The sequence below is a fragment of the Terrapene carolina genome, unplaced genomic scaffold (genome assembly GCF_002925995.2).
Source record: "Terrapene carolina triunguis isolate 2854851 unplaced genomic scaffold, T_m_triunguis-2.0 Scaffold139, whole genome shotgun sequence".
NCBI classification, from domain to species: domain Eukaryota; kingdom Metazoa; phylum Chordata; order Testudines; family Emydidae; genus Terrapene; species Terrapene triunguis.
Window position 1 is genome coordinate 14857632 of NW_020664490.1, and position 9297 is coordinate 14866928.

Genomic DNA, 9297 nt, shown 5'->3' on the forward strand with positions numbered 1-9297 from the left:
CCCTCCTGAGTCACCTGGCGTGATGGTGATGCCTGGTGACGTCAACAGGAGGATGTGTGGTATGGCATAGGCTCATCCCCGAGGGGAAGGGGCATGCTGGCAGTACAGGGCCAGGGAGGCCAGTGTGCATCTGGCAGCTGCTGGTTTGTAAATAGTGCCCTCACATTGGGCAGAGCAGGGCCACCCCTGCCATGCCATGCCCCATTGCCTCTGGCTGGCCCCTCGCTCCAGGGACTGACCTCCCCATGCCATGCTCCATTGCCTCCATGGGGGCCCACAAATATGTTTGGCACCGGGCCCACAAAAGGTTAATCCAGCCCTGATTCTCAGTGCAAGCAACCACCCCAGCCGTGCATTTAGTTTCTTTCCCAATTTGTATATATATATGAGGATAACTGGGGAAGTCTTCCTTGGTGAGGCAGATAAAGGAAAAAAGATTAAACATCAGAAATAAGCCTTTTTTCCCTCCTGGAATTCATCATCCCTGGCCTAGATGAGGCGTAAATCTGCTGAGAGACTATGTGAGCTATCTTATACCACCACTCAGGTCCATCATTTTCTAGATGGTGATTTGAGGGGGGAAAAGGCCTGACATATACTCTGTTACCCAGAATAACCACCAGATGTCAGTACAGGTATAAACACAAACTACCAGGGACTGGTTGTTTAATTCTTCTTTAATTTTCGAAGCATCTCAAACCCTAAAACATTTCAATGATGAGTATTGAAGAGGTAGAAGTGCAGAGGGCAGTTTGTGTCAAATAATAAAGAGGGTCTAAAGTGAGAGGCTGACTTGCTACTATAACCTTGGAACAGATTTCAGATTCTCTTTGTTTGCCTTCAGCTATGAATTGCTTGTTTGGCATATTTGACAGTCAACTGTCTCCTGAGCTCCACATATGCTGCTTATTGAAATTGTCATTATATTTTCTTGACAGCTGAAATGTTAAAAAGAAAAGCACAAGAGTAGGAAGACTTTAAATTTGTAGTGGTGAATAACATTGTACACTTACACTTCTCAGCTTGCATGATAGTTTTAAACTAACTTTTTAATGAAACCTAATTTTCTTCTTTTGGCAGGATTATTGGCCTAGTGGATGGGGGGAAGCTGTAGTCCTGATGTGTTTTGATTTCAGTACGGCTTTTGACAAAGTCCCACATAACATTCTTATAAGCTGTGACCGGGGTCCTACTGGGGAGCCAGCTGTGGTCACTCAATTAGGGTGAACTGCAAAGAGTGGGGCAGCCAAACCCCAAAAAGCTGGTGCATGTTCCAATACTTAGAGTTACCAAATCAGCATAAAACAGTTTCTTTATTACCTCACTGGTTACTCAGAAGTCCAAACAACAAAAGTGATCCAGCCTCAGGCCTCCATCCAGATACCCACGTCAAATATGATGAACATTTCTGTAAATCTTATTTCATCATATAAAAGAAAAGGTTCTCCCAATCCCGAAGGATCGGACACATTACCTCCCAGGTTAATGAATGTTTCAGGTCTTACCCAAATATATGCTACAGCCCATTCTTATTAACTAAATTAAAATTTATTTAAAAAACAAGAGAGAGCAAGAGTACGGTGAAAAGATCAATATACATAGAGACATGAGTTCAATTCATTTAAGTGCAGATTCAGAGCAGAGATGGTGAACTTTGTAGCAGCAATGAGTTCTTTCAGAAATAGTTCATAGTTTATAGTCCAAATATCACAGTCAGGGCATACCAGCATAACTGGGACCTCAATCTTGAGACTCAAACTTCCCCTGAAGAAGTCTAAGCAGATCTGAGATGACAGAATCAGGACCCAAGGATCTTTTATACAATTTCATGTCTTTTGACAAGTTGGGATTTCCTCGGGGAACAAAAGATAATTAGAATGGCTTTGAAGGAGGTCCATCACCAGTACTTAGCTATAGGAATTAACATAAGGCCATTTGCTTTTTCCTCCACCATTCACAGTACATTTCAAAGAGAGTTGAATACCGAGATATTCTATGTTTACAATTCATTTAAATGCTAGGATCTTCTTTTGATCTCTGAATTATGAAAATACAGCATAGACAGGAACTGTTGATTACATTGTGGACCCTCCTCATACATATGTAAATACACAAAAACACAAACATTATCTCCCCACGTGTCTTTTGAGGGTTATTTATTTTGCAGGGTGCTTAACCCTTTCTAGCCATGCGTCACATAAGCAAAGTAGGGAAGTGTGGCCCAGATGAAGTTCCTGTCAGGTAGGTGCAAAACAGTTTGAAAGACCATACTAAAAGAGTAGTAATCAGTCATTCACTGTCCAACTGGGAGGGTGTATATCATGGGATCCCAAAGGGGTCTACCCTAGGTTTGGTACTAGTCAGTATTTTCACTAATGACTTGGATAATGGAGTGGAGAGTATGTTCATAACATTTTCAGATGACATCAAGCTGGGAGGTGTCGTTAGCACTTTGGAGGGCAGGATTAGAATTCAAAACATCCTTGACAAATTGGAGAATTGGCCTGAAATCAACAAGATGAAAGTCAATAAAGGAGTGCAAAGCACTACACTTAAAAAGGAAAAATAAAATGCCCAACTACAAAATAGGCATAAATGACTAGGCAGCAGTACTGCTGGAAAGGATGTGGGGGTTATAGTGGATCACAGACTGAATATGAGTCAGGAATGTCACATATTTGCAAAATAAGACTAATATTCTGGTGTTTATTAACAGGTGTGTTGTATGTAAAACACAAGAGGTAAGTGTCCTGCTCTACTCGGCCCTGATGAGGCCCCTGCTGGAGAACTGTGTCCAATTCTGGGCATCACAATGTAAGAAAGATGTGGACAAATTGGGAAAGACTCCAGAGGAGAGCAGCAAAAATGATAAAAGGTTTAGAAAACCTAAGCAATGAGGAAAGGTTAAAAAAACTGGGCATGTTTAGACTTGAGAAAAGAAGACTGAGTGGAGACCTGATAAGTCTTCAGATATGTTAAGGGCTGTTATAGAGATGACTGTGAATATCAGTTGTTATCCATGTCCACTAAAGATAGGACAATAAGTAATTGATTTAATCTGCAGCAGGGGATATTAGAAAAAACTTTCTAACTGTAAGGGTAGCTAAGCACTGGAATAAGCTTCCAAGGGAAGTTGTGGAATCCCCGTCCTTGGAGGTTTTCAATAACAAGTTAAGCAAGCACCTGTCAGGGATGGTCTAGGTTTACTTGGTCCTGCCTCAGCATCGGAGGTGGGGCTAGATGACCTTTTGAGCTTCTCTCCAGCCCTACATATCCAGGATTCTCAAATTATTTTAGAACCTTTGTTACCAAAAGCAGCCCAATTTGGGAAGCCTCCATTTTGGGGCACTCAACTTGAAACTCTTCGAGCTACTCCTCTGAACTAGAGTCCATTCAGGAAGCACTCAAGCAAATACTCAAGGACTTGCTTAAGTCCTGTTGAAGACAATGGGACTTGAGCATATGTATAAAGCTAAAGCTTAAATGCTCTTCTGAAGCAGGGGCTCAGATGTCTCAAGTTGGTCATGCAGAATTAATGGACATATATTTGATAACATGGGCCTGAAGAGCTTCAGAGGAGCACCCCCAAATTAGGATGATTATCTTATTTAGTCAGTAATCTTTTATTAAAAACTAACTCAACAGTTGACTATAGAAGTTTGCTCTGATAAGTATCGAAATAGGGTGACATTGAGGCAGTCTGGGATTGTGTGACTCTCCCAGAGCAGGATGGAATTGCCGTTGTCAAAAGCAGTGTTGTGGCCCAGTGCTGTAAAATACTGGAGTACTTTCTTATTTATCTGAACACCTGCCACATTCTGCTAATTGCCCCATGTCTTTGTCAACATACCTCAACCGTAATCTGCTAGGGCCACCTCTGTGGGTAAGGAAGAGGGTAATTCAGTCAGTCTCCACGCTCTTGCCATCCTGGCACGTATTCTAATGACAGGGCTTGTGTGCGTCTAGGAGTTCCTCCAAACCACAATGGCACTAAATGGGGATGCAGAAATCTATTCAAGTGGGTTCTATTTAGCCTGACCTAACAAGAGTCTCCTAACTGAAGGACAGAGCTCTCTGTCTCTTTCCCCCGCCACCCAATCCCACACATACACCTCAGGAAGTGGCTAAGGCAAACTCAGGTTCTTTTCATGAATTATGGCAGGATCATGCCACTTGGGGCAGGGTTCTGCTGTCTCCCTTTTGAATGTGCTGTGGCTCTGCTCCCAAACTGATCTTCCTGGGATGTATAAGATACCATCTGTTCTGGCCTTTGGGCATTGCCCTCTTCTAGAGGTGGATTATGGTTTTGTGGGGTCCTGGGCCAGATCAAGTGGGGGCCCCTCCCCCCCCTTCCACTTGCAGTCCCCCCCGCTTCTCCTCACCTGGCACTCCTGGTGTGGAGCGGGGTTGGGGCATGGGGCCGCCCATTTTTCTGGGGTTCCCCCAATTGGCCGGGGCCTCTGGGCATGGGCCCGGTTGGCCAAGTGGCTAATCCGCCACCATCCTCTGGTCCCTGGAAGCTCCGCTTCAGTGGAGTCATGATATCTGAGCCTTCCCCGGCCAAAGCAGCTGCCAGGATCCCCTTAAAGGAGCTCGCTAGCGTGGAGGGGCACTACATAGGATTCTATTACTTTTCTCTAGTAAACTCATGGAACCAGTTTGGGGAGGACCAAGTGGTGTGTGTGCCCCCAGCCCTGGCCTGCCTCATCCTCACCCATTCCCCTCACATGGAACCCAGTTCTAATGAGAATCCTCTTGTGGAGTCCCAAGAGGAGGGTGTGACCCAGGACACCTTGGTACCAACTGACAGGGGGTGCACTTAGTTTTACAGGGATCCCCTAGGTCAGATATCTGTATAATAGTTCACTGGAGGGTGGGGAAGTGAGGTCTCTGCCGAGAGCCAATAGTCCACTGGTCATAATTGCAAAATATATGTACAGATAATGTTTAGGGAGTTATGTATCTATACTAAAAATTATGTTCTTAAGGTCTTGGAGATAAGGTAGGTCACAGGCGGTGATGTACCTCGGAGATGTTCTTTTCAGCCAGGAGGTAACGGACACCGATCTCCTTGCCAGACACATCGTGCATTGTTTATTGTATGCCTATTTGCATACTGAGCCAGGTGAAAATTGAGTGATTGTGAAATCTACATGAAGAAACAGCATGGGGGGGGGGATCCTGTTTATGAAAAAAGACAAAAGATCGGTTTGGTATATCTTGGAGGCTAAAGAGAAACACTGAATCCTTCACCAACAAGGCAAAACTGACAGCGTGGAAGTTTCATGGAAAGAGCCTGACAAGTGAAAAGGACTAAAAGGATCTTGGATGAGCAATACTTTGAGACATGAGAATATCTTGTTAATTTAAGTCTAGGCTCTAGAATGCATGTAATGATTTTATTTTATATGTAAACATTTGTTTCCAATACTTCCACTCACTATTACTTGAATCTCTGTGCTTCAGTAACTGAACTTATACTTGATTTCACTATAAACAAATCTAAGTGCTGTGAGTTAAGCAGAGCAGTGAGCTGAGGTGGAACTGGTACTGCTGTCATGTACTGCTTCTTTGGAAGTAGTGAATCGGTGAATACTGTGAGTCTCCAGTGGACCAAGGGTTGGACACTCCAGGTTGACGTTCGGAAGGGTTGGGGGTTGGAGTGTGCCTGTCACTAACCTGTAGAGTGACAGTGAGGCCTGGGAGGCCTAGAGGGGAGTGCTTGTGTTGCCCATGGCTGGTGGGGTTGAGGAACTGAACAATAGCAGGCCCAGATGAGGCTTCCTCACACTAAGGGCGGGTGGTAGTGTGGTGTTTCCCAACCCTGAGTTCCCCCGGGAAGCATCACAGAGGGCCCTTCTGAGCAAGGCAAGGGTGATGGTGAATGGAGGGCTCCTCTCTGCATGGATCTTGGGGTTGCAATCTGAGCCTCAGGGCCTACACTAGTCAATACAATTGGTCTCCATTTTGGGGCACCCAACTTGAGACCTCTTGGGTCTGCTTTTCAGAGGTGCTAAGATTCCCCCACTCTCATTGACTTCAGGTGGAATTGAGGCTTCAGAGCCTCTAAAAAATCTGGCCCAAACTGTCTATGTGGGCACATGTGATAAATGAAGGGGGAGGGAGTAGCTCCCTTTCATGGACACCCAGCCAGCCAGTAGCTATACAATCCCTCTTAGAGGCTGTTCTCTAATTGCTCTACCTGTAAAGGGTTAAAAAGTCTCACTGCTATGCATAGGTAAAAGGAAGTGAGCGAGCACCTGGCCAAAAGAGCCAATGGGAAGGCTAGAACTTTTTAAAATTGAAAAGACTCCCCTTTTGTCTGTCTGTGGTTGTTCTACCAGCTAGAGAGGGGACAGGGCAGCAGCTATGCTGTAAGAAGCTTGGGCCAGGTACAAAAAATCCTCACTATCATACCTAGAAACTACTCATTTGAAACCCCAGATATGTAAGTAGATCAGGAAATGTCTAGGAAGACATGGTTAGGTTTGACTCTTTTTATTTCTTTATGGCTTGTAGACTCCTCTGTGCTAACCCCAGGTGCTTTTGTTTTGCTTGTAATCTTTAAGCTGGACCTCAAGAAAGCTATTATTGGTACTTAATCTGTGTAGTTGCGCTTTTAAAATCTAGCAATAGCCTGAGTTCCCAGGTGTATTTTCTTTCTTTTTTTAATTAATAAAATTTACCTTTTTTAAGAATAGAATTGGATTTTTGTGTCTTAAGAGATTTGGACACATGTTGTTTAATTAGCTGGTGGCAGCTACCTTTTTTTTTTTCTCAGCTCTTCCCCAGAGGGTGGGTGAAAGGGCTTGAGGAAGGAATTGCCACGTGCGCCTTTCTGGTCTCTCAAAGGGGTTCTGCACTTGGGTAGAGGCAGCATCTACCAATCCAAGGTCAGAGAAAAGCTGTAACCTTGGGAATTTAATACAAGCCTGGAGTGGCCAGTATGAATTTTTAGAATCCTTGCGGGATTCTCGAAATGCCAGAGTGGGGAATCAGCCTTGACAGCACATAAAAGTTAAGGCATCTATAAATCAGGCCGAAGTTTTGGAAAATTTTGTCCACATAAGAACTTATAATTACAGAGGACTGTTATCCTTGACACAAAGGCCCATGACAATTCTGTCCCTCCCTACTTAGGCTCTCATTCAACAAAGCTCTTAAGTATATGCTTAAATCCCATTGAAACCAATGGGGCATAGGCACATGCTTAGGTGTTTTGCTGAATCAGGGCCTCTGCCACTCTTGCATCTTATCATAATGCCCCCTCCACTCCACAAATAATGCCTTGGCTGGCTGATTGACCTCATCTCCCACAACCAGCTTTGCACATTTTTTTCCCTTCGTAGAGTACTTTGGGCGTCTTCCGGTAACACTCAATTTACACTGGTGTACACACACACACACACACACACACCACACCAAGGCCTTACTCCAGGTACTATTCCCAAATACCTCAGGTACTATTCCCAAGTACCTCGATGCATCACTTGAGGCGGTAAAAACCCCTCCTGCTGAGGCAGTAACAACCCCTCAACACAGGTGCAAACCTATGCACCTCAACACAGGTGCAAACCTATGCACCTCGCATATGCATACAGGGGGCGGCAAACAATTCCCCTACGCCGCTCAGCATCTGACCTTGCTGCACAGTCAATAAGTTCGGATGGCGTGAGCCCAACAGGGACAGACAGCCCCACGGACAGTCCTCCTTCGACACCCCAATAGAGATTTCAAAAGGTCTTTTACCTCTATTGTGGCGCCATGGGGTTCGAAGGGGAACGATTTGTAGTAACTGCCGGTGCCTCTGCGGGCGTTGCCATCCCGGACGAGCCCCCAAATTGTCGGAGAAAAACTGAGTTCTTACTTTTTTGTTTGGGTACAGCAAGTCAGAAGCTTTATTAACTTTTACAATTGTGCAGAGGGAGAGAGCTAAGCAGGTCTCCCAACAGGTAAACAATTACAGCAAGCATTTATACCTTTTGTTACAGACAATAATGAGCAACAACTGCATTTTGTTTATACATAGGTCATTTTGATATTTTGTTTTGCTTACTAATGTAGACTCTTAGTCTACATTCCATATTATTTACATAAGGTCGCAACAACTTTTTACACAGTTCTTTTTTACTCGCCTCACACATTCCTCGCTTCTACAAATTTCGCGTTATTAGGGTTACAGTTAGCCTAACTCTTGCTAACGAACTGTCATGCATAGCAGTTCTTTTCTGACAGTTCTTTCTCTGCTTCCACAGGGTTGTGGAGAAAAAGTTTATCAATTGTAAAGGGTCATAAACCAGAAGGGAAATATAATCTGGTGATTTTTTTAAAGCCAAGCTTGCTTGTTTTTTGGATGCCTGGCTCATTGTTTTTGAACACTTGTAGTTGTCAAGATCTAATTCTGCTGTGTCACCTACCAGACATAAGCCAACCAATGAAGGCTAGTTTGAAAGGTGGTATTAGGTGTGATGCTGTATAGAAGGGAAGGTGACCGTCTGCACTAATATAGTAACACCACTGTTACAAAATTGCAATTAATCTTGTACAAAGTGTGTCTTGTGAGGTATCACTAGAAAAGTTGTATTCTGCTAAGTATTATTATTAAGGCTATGCTTATGTCATGGAGGTCATAAAATGTCACGGAGGTCTCTGGACGTCACGGATTCCGTGACTTCCAGAGACCTCCGTGACATTTTCTGCTTCAGCCTTGGAGGCCATGGGACTGGAGCTGGCAGCCAGTGGGGGACGCAGCAGGGTTCCAGTGACAGGCGACAGCCTCACCTGGGGGTGGGGTGGGGTTGGGAGAGCTGCTGAGGGGTCCAGTTTACTTTTTGGGAAATATGGTCACCCTGCAGCTCCCAGCCACCACAGTGGCGAGGGAAACCATGGACCCACAGTAGCCTTGGTTGCTGGATCCCCTTACTCCCCATTTTGTCAGAGTTATTTTTTAGTAAAAGTTATGGACAGATCACAGCTTCCATGAATTTTTGTTTATTGCCCGTGACCTGTCCGTGACTTTTACTAAAAATAATCATGACAAAATCTTAGTCTTAATTATTATCCAGTTTAAATGTGTGTACTGTTATTGTCAGGGCCGGCTCCAAGTTTTTTGCCGCCCCAAGCAAAAAAAATTTCCCTTGCCCCCCCGGCCCCGCCCCAACTCCGCCCCTTCTCCGCCCCATTCCAACCCCTTCCCCAAATCCCCGGCCCCACCTCCTCCCCTGGGCACGCTGCATTTCCCCTCCTACCCCTCCCTCCCAGGCTTGCCTGGGAGGGAGGAGGGAGAAGCGGAGCGGC